General features: G+C 41.6%; 1 protein-coding gene across 3 annotated transcripts in view; it reads left to right on the top strand.

Annotated features, from left to right (window-relative positions):
- The first annotated feature begins 898 nt into the window (after positions 1-898).
- Positions 899-17,837, top strand: part of MYOCD (myocardin) — a 316,680-nt gene continuing 299,741 nt past the window's right edge. For 2 of the 3 annotated variants that reach the window (XR_006416965.1, XM_044453727.1), the window contains exon 1: positions 901-1,029. The gene's annotated coding sequence lies outside the window, so the exon portion shown is untranslated. Of the gene's footprint in view, positions 1,030-17,837 lie in introns of all 3 variants that reach the window. The other variant, XM_044453728.1, reaches the window with a different exon arrangement.

Raw genomic sequence — 17,837 nt, 5'->3', positions numbered from 1 at the left:
GGTGTAGAACAGTGAAAAAAATTACTCCATGGTGGTTCATGGCATAATAATCCAGTTTCCTGGGTAGTTGTACAGGCATCCTCAGGGTGACACTGCCCAGTAGAAGACAAACATAAAGTTGGGTGATCATCCTGGCTCCCAGGACCTTCTTTCACTTCACTTAGAATCATAAACTAGTAGAGTTTAGAAGGGGCCATGATGGCCATCGAATCCAACCACCTGCTGTTGCAGGACACCACGTTACACCATCCCACTCCATTCCCACACTTGTTCCACAACTTGGTACTGGCCTAACAGTATTACCCAGCTACCCACCCCCAAATCATGCAGCTATCCTCAGATATGTGTAGCATCTTCTTTCATTTGCTCCTTTCCTGCACTTCTTGTTGACCTCCATTCTACAGCTGGTTCACCTACTCATGCCTCCTGCTGCCACCTCTTAAAATGAGTTCCCTTAGCTGGTTGCTTTAGTAACACATGTAGTGCAGTCATATGCATGTTTATTCAGAAGCAAATCCCATTTACTTCTCATACTCAAGTACATAAGCTTGCATCCTTAATGGGGCATTTAGTCCAGAGTTTATAAGGGCCTATAGAAAGGAGGGTCATGAGCCAGTATCAGCCAGAGGGTTGTAAGTATTCTGAAGCGAAACACTGTGGGTTTTGCTGTTATCTGAGCCCTGGGAAAGGAGGCCCCTCCTCTTTCTCCTCCTCAACTCTTCCAGAGGGAAGGGAGCAGCAGCTTGGTGATCTGTCCCCCGAGTACTGCTATAGACTTGCTGCACAAGCAGGGCAGAAAATTCTTCCCTAGCCTTCTTTCCTGCTTTGGAGCAGCTTCCTTCCAGTGCATGAAGATACTAATTCTGACTCTCCACTGCTGCCTTGTGTGGCATGCATGCTCCTCACTGTGTGCAATAAACAAACTGTGCCTTCCTATGCACGTGTTTGGATACACTCCCCATCACCTGGTGACGTGGTCAAGGGAGGGAAAAGCAGTTCAGCTAGCCCCACTGCCACCTCCTGCCACAGGTAAGGAGTGCGTTCGAGGAATAAAATGTTGATATTCATTTAGCTTCCTTCATATTTGCGTTACAAGAAGTTAATTTTGGAAAAGCAGCTCCCAGAGTTTGTCTAATTCCATCTGCACCAGCTCCTTTCACTCTGTTTTAAACCCATCCCTACTGTGCCTCAAATTTAAAATCAAGCAAGCATCATGGTTCTTTATAAAATGTGGGCATATTCTTTAGGGAAATCAAAGAGTCAGTTTCAAGAGACCTGCCAAAAATCTATATAGTTCAACTGAAAACCCTCGCAGGTAATTTATGCTTCATAATAGCTTGTTTCTCTGCTTGTTATTTTCTCTTTCACATTGTAAATTAATCATAGATTCACATTATGCAACTATTGGGTTTTTCTGCATCAGTGATAGCAGGAAAATATATATATATATATATATATATATATATATATATATATATATTATATAAAATTATTATTATTGGTTACTCTTCCCCCTTTCCTCAGTGACAGTCTCATGAACTGGGCTACCTGGTGCTTGACCACTGCCTATGTCCAAATACTGTTTTTATGTATGCATTTATGTATTGACTGTGCATTAGCTGTATATAGTATGAATATTAAATGAAAATAGATTATGGATTACATATGTACACAATGTACAGATTGGGTTTGGGTACACACATTCATGGAGAGTACATACATATAAGCATGTTTATTTATATTTACATGTAAAATTGTATGTGTATGCTTACACATATGATTAATATTCGTATCCAGGCTATTTGTTAAGTATCTATATAAAAATTCCTGCATGTAGCACATGGGATTCACACATACAGATGTCCATGATAATATTTTTACATATTTGGAAAATAAACAAATAAGTCTCATCAGAAAGATGCAAAGCCATCTATCTATATAGTGTATGTATCTACCTATGTACACGGATTATCAAAATAAGCATGCTGAGTATGCCGACACATTGTAATGGCTTTGAGCACAGAGTATGGTGTGTTTTTGTGAACTTGATATTGAAATAGACTTTTCAAATAGCCCACTGAGGCCTCAGGTTGTTCTCATAAGTGAATTTTACAGTTCCACATCTGTAAGTGGTGTTAAAAATACTAAACTGGACTGCATGTTATTAAGTCTGTGTCAAAAATGGAACACAGTTGTTTTAGATAAAATGTGTATTCTGAAGTGTTCCCTTCAGACTAAAAGATTCCCCCCTGCAGAAGCATTTGGGAAGTCCTGAGCAGGATGTCTCCTGACTGCACGAAAATGGCACTTTTAGGGAATGAGGAAGAGTCACTCTGTCCATTTGATGCCCTCACTGGTTTTTGTTTTATCAAAGGTGATTTAAGATGTTTTGAAAAATAATGACTCCCTTGTACAATACTGACTATTCTGGTCATGAAGTACATTGTCATGGGGCGGGGCTGAAGTTGTGTAATCCATCATACTCAAAGTATGAGAGCAGACTTGTGCACTCACAGAGCCCTGCACAACCCTAGAGAGCCCCTTTTCATGACTCATAAAAGGAAAGTGGTTCCTTATACTTCTCTCAACTCCACAGTCCTTGAAAACCATATTGTTTGTTATAGCCACTCAATTCATGTTTTGCCAAAGGCTTGCAAGCATAACCTCTCCCTAGTTAAGGAGAAATATATACAGAGATGAACATACAGATGGAAGCTTGGGGAATTGGGTGGTTGAGCTAGTGGCATAGGGCTCATACTTTTGAAAGCACCGCTTAGGCAGTGACTACAGTATTTATATTTCACTAACAGTTCAGTTCTGTGCTTAAGGAAATGTCAGGCGGTGGACATTTGTCTCTGAGATTCAAGTCCAGCAGTAACTACCTGTTAGCTTCATAGTCCAGTCCTACTTTCTTTCAAGGGAGCTTTTCTGGGGTTAACAAATGCTTGTACTTCAGTCTACTTACAGTAAAATCTACCTTAAATTACTGCCTGCTCTGCTTTGATAGGAGGATATGCAAGGATCTTTCTGGTCGTAGTGGTACAGTCTCAAAATAATTATTTTTCATTCAGATGTGGGTAACCTGAAATGAATCAGGTTGTGATCAACCCATTTGCCTTCACAGGAATACTATAACAGACTGGATTACTCCTAGAAAATTTTAGGGCCTGTTATTCTCAGCATTAGCATGCGTGAATTACACTTTTGTCTTGAGGAAGATAATGATAAAAAAGACTGTTCCTAGTCTTCTCAACCTATTTATGGATGTTCCTGCAGAATTCAACATTATCTCCAGATTAAGCCTGTCTTCACAATTTGTATGTCTATTTAGACTGCCTGTTTATATGCAGGTAAAACCCACTGAACTCAGTGGATCTTAACACTGTTAAACTACCAAATGAAAACCAGTTTTAAACCTATTTTGGTAGCACCCAACCAACCAAAGAACCCTGGTGACTGTAGATCTAAACTTCTATGGAGGTGCTTTCATACACTGATCTCAAACAGAATTCACAGCAGCCACCTAACATTACAATGATGATAGTTTTGTGGAGGAAACTACACTAATTAAAGAGGTTTCAAGTAGGTTACATTTGCAGTGTAGATTTGTACTATAAGTTCATGTTCTCCATTTTATTCTTTAAAGGAATTTAAGAAGAATGGGAAATAATTAAAGGTAGAGAATTTTAGATGATTATCATAAAGCCTCAACTACCTTTTAACTGAATATTTTTACCTAATTAAATTTAAATATTTATTTATTTATAGCTTTTATATACTGACCACTACAAGTGTCTCAGGACAGTTTTACAATAAAAGCAATACAAAATAAAACAGAGCACAAAATCCAAATTCCATTAAATAAAATTCTCCTTAAAACCAATTAAACATTAAAATTAGAAAATAAAAAAGGTTTCACCTGGTGCCAAAAGGAATAAAGCATTGGCACCAGGCAAACCTCTCTGGGGAGCATATTCCATAATCAAGTTGCCACCACAGAGAGGGCCCTTCTCCGGTTAACCACCCTCCTAATCTCCTTCAAGGAAGGCTCCTGGAGAAGGATCTCCACCTCTGATCTTAAGGGGCAGGAAGGCACATAGGAAAGGAGATGTTCCTTCAGTTATCCAGTGTAAAATTTATTGAAACATTAATTCCATGCTTTTTTTTTTTTCAGATATTGAAGGTAATGCCAATTTATCCTTAAATAACAAAAGTTACCCCTCATTGTCATAAGAATAGTCAATTTCCCACATTTTATTTCTCACTTCCTCTTTCAATAGAAAATTGCCCACCCATGAAAATACTTAGAAAAAGCATGGCTCTACTATCTACCACTAACTAAATTAGATTGGTGCATACATAGGGCGGGGTCTATTTAGTGGTGGTGCCTATACGCTGGAACTTCCTTCCTTAGGAGGGCATTTAGCCCCATCTTTTTTTAGACAGCTTGTGAAGACTGGCCTTTCTTTACTTTTGAGTAGCTTCTTCATGGTGCTTACTTTTTCTCTCTCTCTCATGGTTTACTTCATGGTGGCTGGCTCTTACAATCGTGGTCATCATCATCCATAAGAACATAAGTAAAGCCATACTGGATCAGACCAAAAGTCCATCTAGTGCAGCACTACACACACAAGGTAGCCAACCAACTGCCCCCAAGATCCCTCAAGGAAGATGAAGGCAAGAATGCCTCCTGCCTAAGCTCCTCAGCAACTGGTATATGCAGGCATGCCATCTCTGGCAAAGGAGGTAGCCCATGGCTGGCAAGGCTAGTAGCCACTGAGAGCCTCCTCCTTATGAATCTGTCCAATCTCCTTTTAAAGTCATCCAGATTGGTGGTCATCACCGCTTCCCATGGTGGCGAATTCCATACTTTATAGGTTGTGTGAAGAAGTACTTCCTTTTATCTGGTTTAACCTTCCACCAGTCAGCTGCATGAAATGACCCTGAATTCAGGTGTTATGGGAGAGGGGAAAAATGTCTCCCTCTCTGCTCTTTCCACACCACGCATTAGTTTAAGCACCTCTATCATGTCTCCGTACTCATCTAAACAGCCCCAGTTGTTGTAGATGCTCCTCATGGGGAGCTGCTCCAGCCTCTAGTAATTTTTTGTTGCCCTTCCCTGTACTTTTTCCAACTCAGTAATCACCTTTTGCAGGTAAAGTGAAAATTTCCTCACTTGTAGAAATCTGCTTGTGTTTTATATCAGCTTGTCATCCTCCAAGGTCTTTCTATGCCTTGCAACTATTTTTTCCCCACAAAGAGAAATGTGTGATATATTTGTGAATGGTGGCATAAAACTGTGGTATATGTTGGTGCAAGTCCTATCTGCTCTGTGTGTGTGTGTTTATGCTGATGGCCTTTGTTTAGCTACATTGTTTTTTAACTGCTTGTGAATTGCTCAGGAGATCTTCAGGCTGAAAAGTAATACAGAAATACTGATTTAAACAAAATAACATTCCATAACCATCTTGGCCTCAAATGAAATGAAGGTATCTTTTAACATTACCCCCTACACACAATCAATCCACTAAAGTTATAGTAGTTAATCAAGTGATTAAATTAAGTATAGCCTGCTGACCTAGAATTTAAAGTGTTTTAGCCACTGTGACTGTGTGAACAAAGGGTTGCTAATGTTTCTGAAGGGTTACTGGTCACCATTTAAGAATCATGGGAATGTTCCCTAAATAGTGCATTTTTTCTTCTGAGAGATTCTCTGGTTCCAGTGCATCATGCAACATAGCTAAGTGATAGTGTTTATATCATTTCAGGCCTGGCGGCATGCAAAGATCTATCAGAATCAGATGTTTTTCTCCCCTGGGTTAAAGCAAATTCCCCTTATTCTAATTCCCGTACATAGGCATTAAGAACAGCTGCCGCCTTCCAGTCTATATGAGATCTGTCTGCGGACAATTAAGCACAGCTACCGGCCTGGCCCAAGAATATATTGAGTACACTGAATCATTGGTATTTGATGCAAATAGTGTTGGTGGGCTGCCTATAGGCAGAATGTTCTTGTCCTCCAGGGCTTGCTGGGCTAACAAACAGCCATGTCTTAATCACAGAGAGCTTTGACAGTCAAATAAATACTAAGAGACTAAATATCTTAGTTGTGGCTTTGTTCTCCAGTTAACAATGAGTAGCTAAAAATATCTGACTTCGTTTTACTTTCTGAAGGGGAGATGCTAAACTTACAGTTTTTGATTTGCCAGCTCCATGAATACACAGCCAAATAATTTCAGGTTTTCGCCAACAGCATTTCATAAAACATGTAATGGGGATAAAACATACTGTTCTGGATGTTGGGGCTGTGCTGTGCTGTGTGCCAAGCATTCCCTCATCGCGCACAAGGCTGCCTACTGCCACTAGGCCTCAGCCACAGACAGGCACACACACCATCTGCGCAGCTATCCAACTTAGAGAGGTCAGATCCCTGCTGGAAGTGGTGCTGTGCATCTAACAATGGGATTTATCCCAACAGCCCTTGTCCATAAACCCAGAACTGTGGTTAATCAGGAGCACAGATAAAATAGGATCTCATGCATCTACCCTCTCTCTTTTCCAGGATAGGATGTCTGACTCACTGTTTCACAGACTCTTCTTATTCTTAACGGTGCATACCTGATTCCATTTCATGTTTGTCTCAGTTTCAGTGCAGTGGTCTTTTTACACCATCCAGTTTTCTCAGTTAGATAGCATTAGCAGAAATCTCCAGGCACTCAGAGAACTGTAGGCATTGGAGAAACGGTTTCCCCTGTAAGAAAGCAATGGCTGCATGCATAACAGTAATTATTTGTGGCAACATTATGCCAAATATTTCATAAACAATTCTTTCCAAGACTGACAAATGGGTCATGCAGCTGCCTTGGAGGTGATGAACACTGGTGCCTCTGTACATAAAATGGACAGCAAAAGGGCTGTACCAAATTGACAAGGTCCATTCCTTAGCAGTTCACATATATAGCCTAGTTTTTTATGCTGTATTTTGGGCCTGGGCAATCAGTGCTAAACAGAAAAGTCTGGGGTGTTTCAATATGCTTTCTTCATATGCTCCCCAGAAAATAATATTGGTTTGTTCTTCATGGAATTTGCACATTAGTTAAGGTAATTTGGAAAGGACAAGTCTCCTATTTCTGCCAGAATTATTGTACCTTCAACAGTAGTGGTAAGTTGGGCGGGAGAATCCTTCCCATTCCTTCTTCCACCAATCCATTTGAATTGACAGCTTTGTCTAAAAAGGCAGAAAAGGAATAGTCAACATATTTTTTTAAATTGAAGGTCTCAGAGAGTAAGAAAGTCTTCACATGGAGACAGCCACAACACAGACACCAAGTGATGTTCCCTGGGCAGGTTGCCTTTTAATATATTTTTAACTTGGTTTTTCCTAATGGTATGAAGACCAAGAGCCCCTAAAAGGGTTGGCAGGGGGGTGGGATGGACAGCATCCCTAAATCCCCTAGCAGTAAGCTTTTAACTGGAAGTGATAGTGTCTGAGATGCCACAGCTTTTGTAAAACATCCAGATATTCCTTTTGTACCTTATGCAACCTGGACTTTTTCCTCTTTGTCACTGTCACTACTGCCCACTTGCTTGCTCACTTTCCCCAAGCCTAATCAAAAAGACTGCCCAAAGAGACGGAAACAGAACAAATGGAACTGCTGCCCTTCCTCCTCACTTTTGTCACTTCCAGCCTGCATACTTTGAGAGAGTGGATGATCAGGCATGCTTCACAAGGAGAATCAGCAGGTCCCAGGAATTGGCACTAGATCTGCTGCCTGAGTGTGGGTCTCACCTGGTGCCCAGCAATGCCAAGTCCTGATGCTACCTCTGGTAATTTGTCAGTTAAATCAGGGATGTACAATTAGTGCCCCTTCTGATCTTAACTGCACCCTCCAGGGTGTCTTAATGCCCCCTAGCCAGCATTACATGCATCCTCAAGGCTGAGCACTCCTAAAATTTAATGATTAGCTGCAGACCAAGTACATGATTTCTGAAGATTAAGTATTAGCAGTTTGTCCTGAATTAGCTGACATGGGGCTTACTGAACTTTGCTGAGCCTAGTGAAGGCCTGTCCATAATGTGCCTCCTGCTGATTTATGTGGCAACTCAGGACAGAAATATATTGTGCTCATTGCTGCAAGCAAATGGACAGTGGTGACAGTGACAAAGAAGAAAAGCTCTATACCCAGGCTTATCAGGGACAGCAAAACTTTCCTGTTTCCTGCTGTGGATTAACCCTGCTCAGTTTGTTCTAATGTTGGAGGACTGAGTGATCCACTGTCTGTTGGGTGCACACAAAAGTTTATATGGAGGCAGGCCAGCTTTCAGTGGGCAACATCAGTGGGCAAAAGGACCATGTGATGTACTATATACAAAGATCTCAGTCCTCCATAGGGATATCAATGAAAAACAAAAGAAACCAATCTGCTTAGAAAGTTTATCTTAATAAAATTTGGATGCCCCAAGAAAACAAAGTCAGAGGTGTTAGTTATCTCTATAGGGTTAGTTGGGAGTAAGAACCTCAGATCAAGCATGTGTGTTGATACACTGATCTGTGTTTTTCCTCACTTCAGTGGTGTAGATAGTTTTGTAGGACAAGGCTTGGTCAGGCAAGAGGGAGGGAGTCTTGTCTTGCTCAGATCTGATTAGCCTTTACCTAGTTAGTTAAACCATTTTTCTTTTAACTTTTGAAGATGCGGGGGGGGCATCCCCATAGAGAAACACATGATCCGACTTGGAGGATTAGGGTTATCCTAGGCAGGGTGGAAGGAGGTGATCTTTGCCTTGCTACTCCTCTCATCCTGCAAATCACTTACATTGTTGGTTTTGGCCATCTGGAGAGTGAAGGAAGGAGACATAACACCACCAGGATACATTATAAGCTGGCCATCCAGTCTCCCTGCCCCCCCCCAGAATACCACTTTATCCTTTCCAGAGAAGGAGTGTGTGCAGTTCTGCACTGGCAGATTCCCAGCTCCAAGGCTCCAGGTCAAAGCATCCTATGGAGCTGTGTGCATAGCATAGAATTATTTTGCTGACTATTGACCTTTTACTATTTTTTCTGCTAGTTATTCATTTTAAGTGGGTTTCTGTTGTGCTTTTCCTCTGCTTTATTGCTTGATGATACTGTTTTTTAATATTTTATGCTAGTTGGTAATGTGCTGATGGACAGTCATAGAACAAAGATATGGTAAAAATGTATTTATTGTACCCTCAGACAACTAGGAGCAGAAGTTTATTTTCTCTTCGGAATACTTCCTTCTGAACAATTAAAAAAACATTTCAGAATCCCCAAGTATATTTCACTAAGTTCTAATTCTAATGGTATCCTTCTCAGTTTTCTATTCCTGTATGTACAAAATAGCTACATGTTATGAGTGAACCAGAGGACCATTTGAAAGAGCAACACTGAACAGACATTGGACCATTTTGAATTGTTCTATAGCTATGAGTTCAACAGTTAAAATCAACATTAGTCAAAATTTCCTGACATCAAAGTAGTGTAGCTCAAGTCTGGGGATGCAGTCTCGCAGAAAGATTTGCAGAGGCTTTCACCATCACAGATCAGCTTCGTGTAAATTATGTGAATCAGTCTGTAGGAAATACTTGCCATGGACAATTCCTTTCAACTCCACTCTTCTATGATTCTTTCTATGACATTGGATAACTAAATCCAGAATACATGGTTATAAATCAAGAAAGGGATGGGCTATGCAAAGTAGCAACATGTCAGAAGCTCTGGAGGAAGAGAGATGCTGCTGTATATTGTTACATCTATTGTCAAGCATGTCCAGAATACCCTTTAAAGTAGGATCTCCCTTCCCCAACCCTTGTGTCTAATGCAGCTGTTTTGCGCTGCTTCTCTGTAATGATTGTTTTGCAGGACCTAACCAGATTTGAAATTGTGTACAGTCCAATCTCCTCACCAGTTTGTCATTGAGAAATTCAGCTTTCTGATGTCTCCAAGCCTTCTAAGAATAAACTTAATACATCAGTGAGCGCATTTTAAGTGCACCACCACTGCTTGCTCTGGCATTTTAATCTGACGGTGAAACTATCCAGAGTGTTCACTTAGCGTGTGGCCAAAGACTGAAGTATTTGCACACTGCTGTTGTCAGTACATTGAATGACCCCTTGTGTGCAGCTCTGTCAGGCCAAGTGAATTTATAAGAATCTTCCAGTGGTGAAGGTAGCAGAGCTGTTCCTTCTAACACACTAGATGGAGTTATCTCACTTAGATCACCTTCCCTTTGTCTCGCCAATCTTGCTGATGAGAGATTATTAAACAATGCAGCTGTATTGTATGCTATCCAGGCCTATATATCCTGTTCAATGACACACATTCTTTGCAGGTCAGTTGTAAAACATGTTGGAGGAAGTTGGCACAGAAGCACTCACAGCAAATCCAAGTAAATCTTGTACATGGCAGTATTTTATAGGACTGCCTGTGACCTGTTAAATGAAGCACTGCCTATGTGGTGTCATTACAACCCATGAGCTTTCTTGTCACTGGTGGAGGGAAGAGAGCATCAGTCTTATGAAGAAAAGGTATGAAGCAGAGGGAAAGTGAAATAAAACATCTGCTGCCAATAGAATTGGTTCATTATCCCGAATGTTTCACAGTAAGAATCCTTTGGCGGAGTCTGGTCTCTCTAAGCCCAGAATAAGTTGGATTGCTTCCACTACATAAATTGCAGATAATTAGATACATCATTTTCCAACATTGTTGACCAATGGTGGAGTGCACCCATGTCATTCCTAAGGACAGTGTTTCTTTCCCCACACTTTCATCATAGGTAGTAGGGACAAAAAGTAGCACTGGCCTATGCCCTGCAGGATCACAGCAGATCACAAATGGTATAAGCAAAGCAGCTCAGTGTCAAACAAGCAAAACTCAGTATCAGCAGAGCAAACAATGACAGGCAAGGACAATAGGATAGTGCCCACTCCAGCCCTCACTAAATTAATGAATGTTTCCTTTTAACATGAAATGATAAGAAATTTATCTTTAAAACGTCTTGATATTCATGCCATTTAAATTGAAGATACGTGTACTAAATGTAAGCCTCAGTGGTTTAATTCATATATTCTTTTCTTTAAAAAAGACATTGAAGCATGTATGGGCAGCAATTGGTTGGGTCCAGGTAGAAAAGGGAGAGGATCAAATTAGACACACAGAGTTAGCTGAGATAATACATTGGCCACAACTTTATTGACCTTCCCTCAAACAAACCTGGCAGTGGCATAACTTGTGGATTCGGCCATGGAACAGCCCTCCTGCTGTCTGGTTCCCCTCTTGGTCTGCATGCCAGGTGCATTGGTGCTGGATGGCAGGAACAGGGGCTCAGCACAGCATGAACAAATAACGTGAAGTCCTTTCCAGTACTCCAGATGTGGCCAGCTTGCAGCCTTCATGCTGGGCGGGACTTGGTGCTGCATTCCAGAGATCCCTTATGGCAGGGGTCTCAAACGTTGCATTACCTGGGGGCCGCTGGAAGTAGAGGCTGGGTGAGGCTGGGCCGCATCAAGCTGTGGGGGGGGGGCACTCATCCCGCATGGCTCCCGGAGGCCAGCCCGGGCGCCACCGGTGCTTTGAAGGCCGCAGGGCCCTCCCCCGTGCCCCGCCCGGCCCGCGTGCAGCTTAGAGGGAGCATTGCGCCCAGGGTAACGACTCACGCAGGTGCGTGTGAGAAAAACGCGCGGGCCGCACTACCACTAAACTTTGATATCAAGTGGGGGCCACAAAATATCGTCCCACGGGCCGCAATTGGCCCGCGGGCCGCGAGTTTGAGACCCCTGCCTTATGGGAATCCCCACTGTGGGGGAACAAACCTGCTATCTCTCCTCAGTGGATCCACTCCAGTGCTGGTCACATCTCCATAGTGGTGAAAAGCATTATAAAATGAAGCATTCATAAAGAATTTTCTGACAGTCCAGATTAACTTGTTTACAATGGAATTAGACTTGCAGTAGGGAAGGCAAGAAAACTTGCACCTTCTTTGCCAGTTGATATGCAGGTAAAATCCTTTCCCAGTTCCTTTAACTGGTGACTGTTTCTGCAAATGCAAGACACTATTGCTACCCAGAGTGAGTGAATGGAAGCCTATGATTGCAAGGCTGCGACCACATCACAGGCCTGCTTTCAGGAGCCTCACAGAATACTAGAGTTGTAAGGGGCCAACAAGACCATTGAGTTCAGCCTCCTGCTCAGTGCAGAACTCCATGTTAAACCATTCCTCTCAGATGGCCGTCCAGCTATATCTTGAACATCTTTACTGTGGGAAAGCCCACAACCTCCCTAGGTAATTGCTTCCATTGTTGTATTGCTTTGACAGTCAGGAGGTTCTTCCTGATGTTCAACTGGAATTCTGACTTCCTGTAACCTGGACTCATTAAATACTGTGCCCTACACTCTGGGATGATGGAGAAGAGATTCTGGCCTTCCTCTGTGTGACAAACTTTCATGTACTATTTGAAGAGTGCTATCATATCTCCCTTCAGTCTTCTCTTCTCAAGGTTAAACATGCTCAATTCTTTCAATTTCTCTCATAGGGCTTTCTATTTCACAGATCATCCCTGCTGTCCTCTTCTTACCCCTTTCCAGTTTGTATATATATTTCTTAAACTGTTGTGCCCAGAACTGGACACAATACTCCTGGTGAATCTAACCAATGCTGAGCAGATAGGAACTAGTACTTCATGTGATTTGAAAGTAACATTTCTGTTAATGCAATACCATTTCTCTTTTTTGCAGTTACATTGCATCATTGACTCATATTCGGTTTGTGATCTACAACAATTCCAAGATCCTTCTCACTCATTTGCTGAACCAAATATCCCCCATCTTGTAACTTGCACTTGGTTTCTTTTTCCTGGGTGCAGAACATAGTATTTGTCCCTGCTACATTTTATTCTATTGCTTTCTGCCCAGCACTCCAACCTATCAAGATCACTTTGAATTTTATTTCTGCCTTCTAGGGTATTTGCTATCCCATCCAATGTTGTGTCATCAGCAAAACTGATAAGTGTTCCCTGTACTGCCTCATCAAAATCATTAATAAAAATGTTAAAGAACACTGGGTTCAGCATGGGTCCCTGTGGTACCCACTTGTTCATTCTCCCCAGTTTGAGAAGATGCCATTGATGAGCACTCTTTAAGCCTGATTTTGTGGCCAACTGTGGATCCACCTGACAGTTGTTCCATCTAGCCCACTTTTAGCTAGTTTGCTAATCAGAATATCATGGGTCATTTTGCCAAAAGCTTTGCTGAAGTCAAGATATGCCCACCGTCCAAGATTTCTTTCCTCTGTTTTTTAATATGGATGTATTTGAAGAAGGCTTTTTTTACAGTGAGGGTTAGTATCCCTCACTAACCTCAGATCATTTCCAGCTTTAGCCTTCCTAACACCAACCCTGCAATTCCATGCTACCTGCCTGCATTCTTCCTTTGCAGCCTGCCTTCCTTCCACTTCCTATACATGTCTGTCTTTTTCCCCCCAGATCATTTCTAAGCTTTTTGTGAACCCATATGAACGTCCTCTGTTGTCTTCTATCCCTTTTCCTTGTTGGTATTGTTCATAAATGTTCCTTTAGTATTTCCTTTTCTAAAAATTTCCACCTATCTTGGACTCCTTTTGTCATTAACTTGCCATGGGACTTTACTTATCATTGTTCTGAGTTTATTAAAAATGGCTTTCTTAAAACCCAGGGTACATCTTTGACTATGCTTGGGTTTTGCTTCCTTCAGAATCAAGAATTCAAGTATGGCATGGTCACTTTCCCCAGATTTCCCATAACTTCCACTTTGTCCACTAGGTCTTCCCAGTTGGTTCGAATCAAGTCGTGGATAGCCATTCCTCTAGCTCCTTCCTCTACTTTCTGTAGGAGGAAGTTATCAGCAACACGTATTAAGAATTTCTTGGAGGGACCATGTTCAACAGAATTTGTCCCACAACAGGTATCAGGGAAGTTGAAGTCCTGCATAACTATCATATTGTGCTTCCTTGAAACATTGGCAGTTGGCTGTTTGAAAGTTTCATCCTTGTCTTCTCCTTGACTAGGGTTGGGATGAACCCTATCAGAATTTTTCCCTCCAGAATCCACTGACTTTCTCTCATGCTCAACCAAGCCAAGAGGGAGCCTCTGACTGCTCACAGATGTCCAGTTGCACAACTGGCAAATTTCCCCATTAGGAGAAGCTCCAGTTTATGAAAGGAGAGAGCTGCAAGAGGCCACACCAGCCACCATTCCTGGCAACCATCCATCTTCCCTGCCCACTGCTGCCAGTGGTGGTGGGTACAGAAAAAAGGTGCAGCAAGCAGGTTTGCTGGCTGACATTCCTGGCAACTAACCTTCTTTCCTGTTCACTGCTGCTGGCAGCAGTGGTGGACACAAGAATGGTGCTGCTTGCACAACACATGGAGCTCAGTTCCTGGCAAGCACCCCATGAATGCCAGACATGCTCACCTGGGCCACTCACCCTGGGCCACTGCAAAGCCAACCAGTGTCCAGAAAGCTGAAACCAGGGGATCCAATGGATTTTCCACAAAAAATAAATCCCTCATGCATCCCTATCCTTGACTGAGTGATCAAAATAGACTCCAACCACTATGTTCCTTTTATTCCTTGCTCCATTTATATTAATCCAGATGCTCTCAATGTGGCAAATTAAGCTTGTCCTCCTGTATTTCTGTGCAGAGATATGTATCTTTAACGTATAATGTGACTCTGCCTCCCTTTCTGTTCCATCTGTTCTTCTTGAACAGGTTATATCCCTCAATTGTTGAATTCCAATCATGGGAGTCATCCCACCAAGTTTCAGTCACACTTGTCAGGTTGTATCAACCCTCCTGTATTATTAGTTCAAGTTCATGCTGTTTGTTTCCCATACTCTGGGCATTAGTATATAGACATCAAAGACCACACACTTTATAGTTTAGCTTTCTTCTTACATTTTTGAAGACTATTACTGGACACTATTGCAACCACTCTCTCCATTGTGGTGCATGAGTCCTTCTCCACTGTTATGCCAAGGTGTACTTCTCCCTTCCTTGTAGGAGTCAGTTTAAAGCCTTCCTGATAAACTTCTTGATGCTGTGGTCAAACAGGTTCTTTCCAGTCCTTATAAGGTTCAGCCCATACATTGCAAGCTGTCCATCTTCCAAGAAGTGAGACCCATGGTCCCAGAACGCAAATCTTTCATGTTGGTACTAACTTTGTAGTCAGGCATTCACCTGGTTTATTATCTCTGCATGGCGGTGTCATTTGTCCCTACATGGGTAAGAAGGAAGGGACATGTGTTGGTGGTTTTTGTGAGCCTGAGCAATCCTTCAGTTATATTCCTAATCCATCTTTCAGGGAGACATCACATCTGCTAAGTCCACAGGTCTTTATGACATGTCTTTCCATCGCACACTGCAGGGAGTCTCCCACAACTAACACTCTTCTTTTGTTGTTGTAGATCTTGCTATCATTGCCTCTGTGTGGTTGACCTTCAGCTTCTTGCTTGGTATTGCACAAGATGAGTTGTGGTTCTCCACTGTAGGCCGCCCTCTAGTCTCATCCTTGAGTACTTGAAAGTGTTTCCATATTTCCATGGCTTCCACTGGTGCAGTGTCATCTAGTTCTTCTGCTCTTAACAGTCACCCTTTTCCAGAGAGTTTACTCCTCATTTTCCCTTACCTCAGGTTTCTCCATCTTGGCCTCAGCCAATTGTTGCTTTTCTAGCTCCTATAATACACTTAGCTGTTGCAGTTCGTCCGCTGTCTAAAAATTCTTCATCCATTGTGGGTGGACACTTGCCACCTCAGTGCTCTCATCCTGTTTTCTTTGCAGGAAGATTTCCTCATCCTGCACATTAGGTGTTTCCCCTGGCCAAGGTTTTCCTCTCTCTGTTTCTATATCTGTTCATATATGTTCTGTTGCATAACACAAGGTGGTGCTGTGGTATAGAGTGGAATTGTGAAAATATACCAGGCTTCTGTAGCAAATATTAGCACTATCTACAAAAATACCAGACTTTCCTCGCTTTAAAAGCCCCCTGTGAATATGGCTGAAAAACGCAGGCGAGGGTCTGAAGGATGGCAGCTTCATAAAAATGCCCTGCAGACCTTTGTGAGTGAGGACTCACGAGTGCACAATAAATGCCTTGTGTAGAGAAACCGTGGGAATGCACATTCAAATCATATGTGCATGCACATTCAAACCACTGAAGTGAATTACACTTCAGTAATATTTATTTATTTATTTTATTTATTTATTAGAACATTTCTATGAATTATTAATTCATTATAATTATTAATATGAATCAAGAAGGAAATTTCCAGAGAAGAACGCTGAAAGGCCGAATGACCTGATTGCTAAAAATAAGGTAAAGGCGTTCTGGGTTAAGAAATTTGTTACAGCAAAGGACAGATTGCAACTGGCACAATGGTGGACATACTGGTAACCATTTGCAGTTGATACTAATGAAAGAGGCTGGGGCACATGTGTTCTTATTTATTTACTGTCATTTAAGTTATACGGAGCTTTACAAAGAGCAGGTTTGATAGGTCCCTACCCCAAGGTGCTCACAATGTGAAACTAGGCACAAACAGCAGAGGAGCAAGGAAGAACTGGGGGCATGGCTAAACAGAGGAAGAATTCTCTTACACATGCTTCAGTTTAGTTATACTAGAACAACACTTCTTAGCACTTTCAGATGTGCTGCAGTGGGGAGTCCAAAAATCTCCAATAGGAAACAGGGATGAAAGAAGGCAGTTGAGGGAATAGGTTGCAAGTGAGAAGAGAAAGGGACAGGCTAAAAATACAGGGTAGGAAGTGTACATGAGGAGGATGAAAAAATATAGAATGAAAGGTCTTCTACACAAAACCTCTGGAACAGCAAATTGAGCCAGAAATGAAGAATCTCAGTCATAACAACTGTACTTATTGTCTTAACTTGAGGAAAGCCAGATTAGCCATATAAAATTATACAGTTTATAATCAGATTGCATAATTTTTGTTTCGAAAATTATCCTGGCTAATAATACCAAATTCTGTCACTGTTCTGTGACTTGCCATTCTCCACAGTTTTGACTAGTGGGCCTCAATCACTTTCAAAGGGGTTCTTGCAGGTGGAAAAAATTGAGTATACTTGCAGTAGGATATTGAGATTGTGGAGTTGTTGCACTGGAAAATATTACTTTGAAAGCAAGATAGGGAAAGAGTGATCTCATGGAGGTAGTTCAAGCCCAATGGGGAAGAAGAAATGAGACCTTAAGACCACTGAGGGTAGTGGAGCCACACAAATGAAGGTAGCAGGTGGTGGGTAAAAGAAAGAGTTAAAAGCAGAAGTAAACCATGAACGGTTTTAAATATAAGGATGTGTCTACTATAAGAGGAAGCTTTATAATCAGTGTTTTTAAACTGCATCTCACTTGCTTTAGTCTTTTTAAACACAAATGTTGGCTACAGGAACACACTAAAATTGTGTGTCCTGAGGCTTCGGCGAATGGGGCGGCATAAAAATGTTTTAATAAAATAAATAAAATAAAAAATATTTTAGAAAAAGATAACTCTGTACTTTATACACTATAGCAAAGTCTGCGGTGTATAAAGAAGCTGGAAGCTACAGATAGTCCTGGAAGAAATGAGTGTGCCTTAGCACTTGATTGTCCTGAGGCATGTCTTGTAGCATGGACAAGAAGCTACAGTGAGAACAGAATATGAAGAAGCAGAATGGTTTCCTATAGGCAAAGGTGTCAGACAAGGATGTATTTTCTCTCCCTATCTGTTCAACCTGCATACACAATAAATCATAAGAAAAGCTGGATTAGAATCAAAGAAAGAAATGAAAATTG

The sequence above is a fragment of the Varanus komodoensis genome, unplaced genomic scaffold, assembly GCF_004798865.1.
Source record: "Varanus komodoensis strain SLA01 unplaced genomic scaffold, ASM479886v1 scaffold7_1, whole genome shotgun sequence".
In the NCBI taxonomy this organism is placed as follows: domain Eukaryota; kingdom Metazoa; phylum Chordata; class Lepidosauria; order Squamata; family Varanidae; genus Varanus; species Varanus komodoensis.
This window is presented reverse-complemented; position numbering and strand designations above follow the sequence as displayed.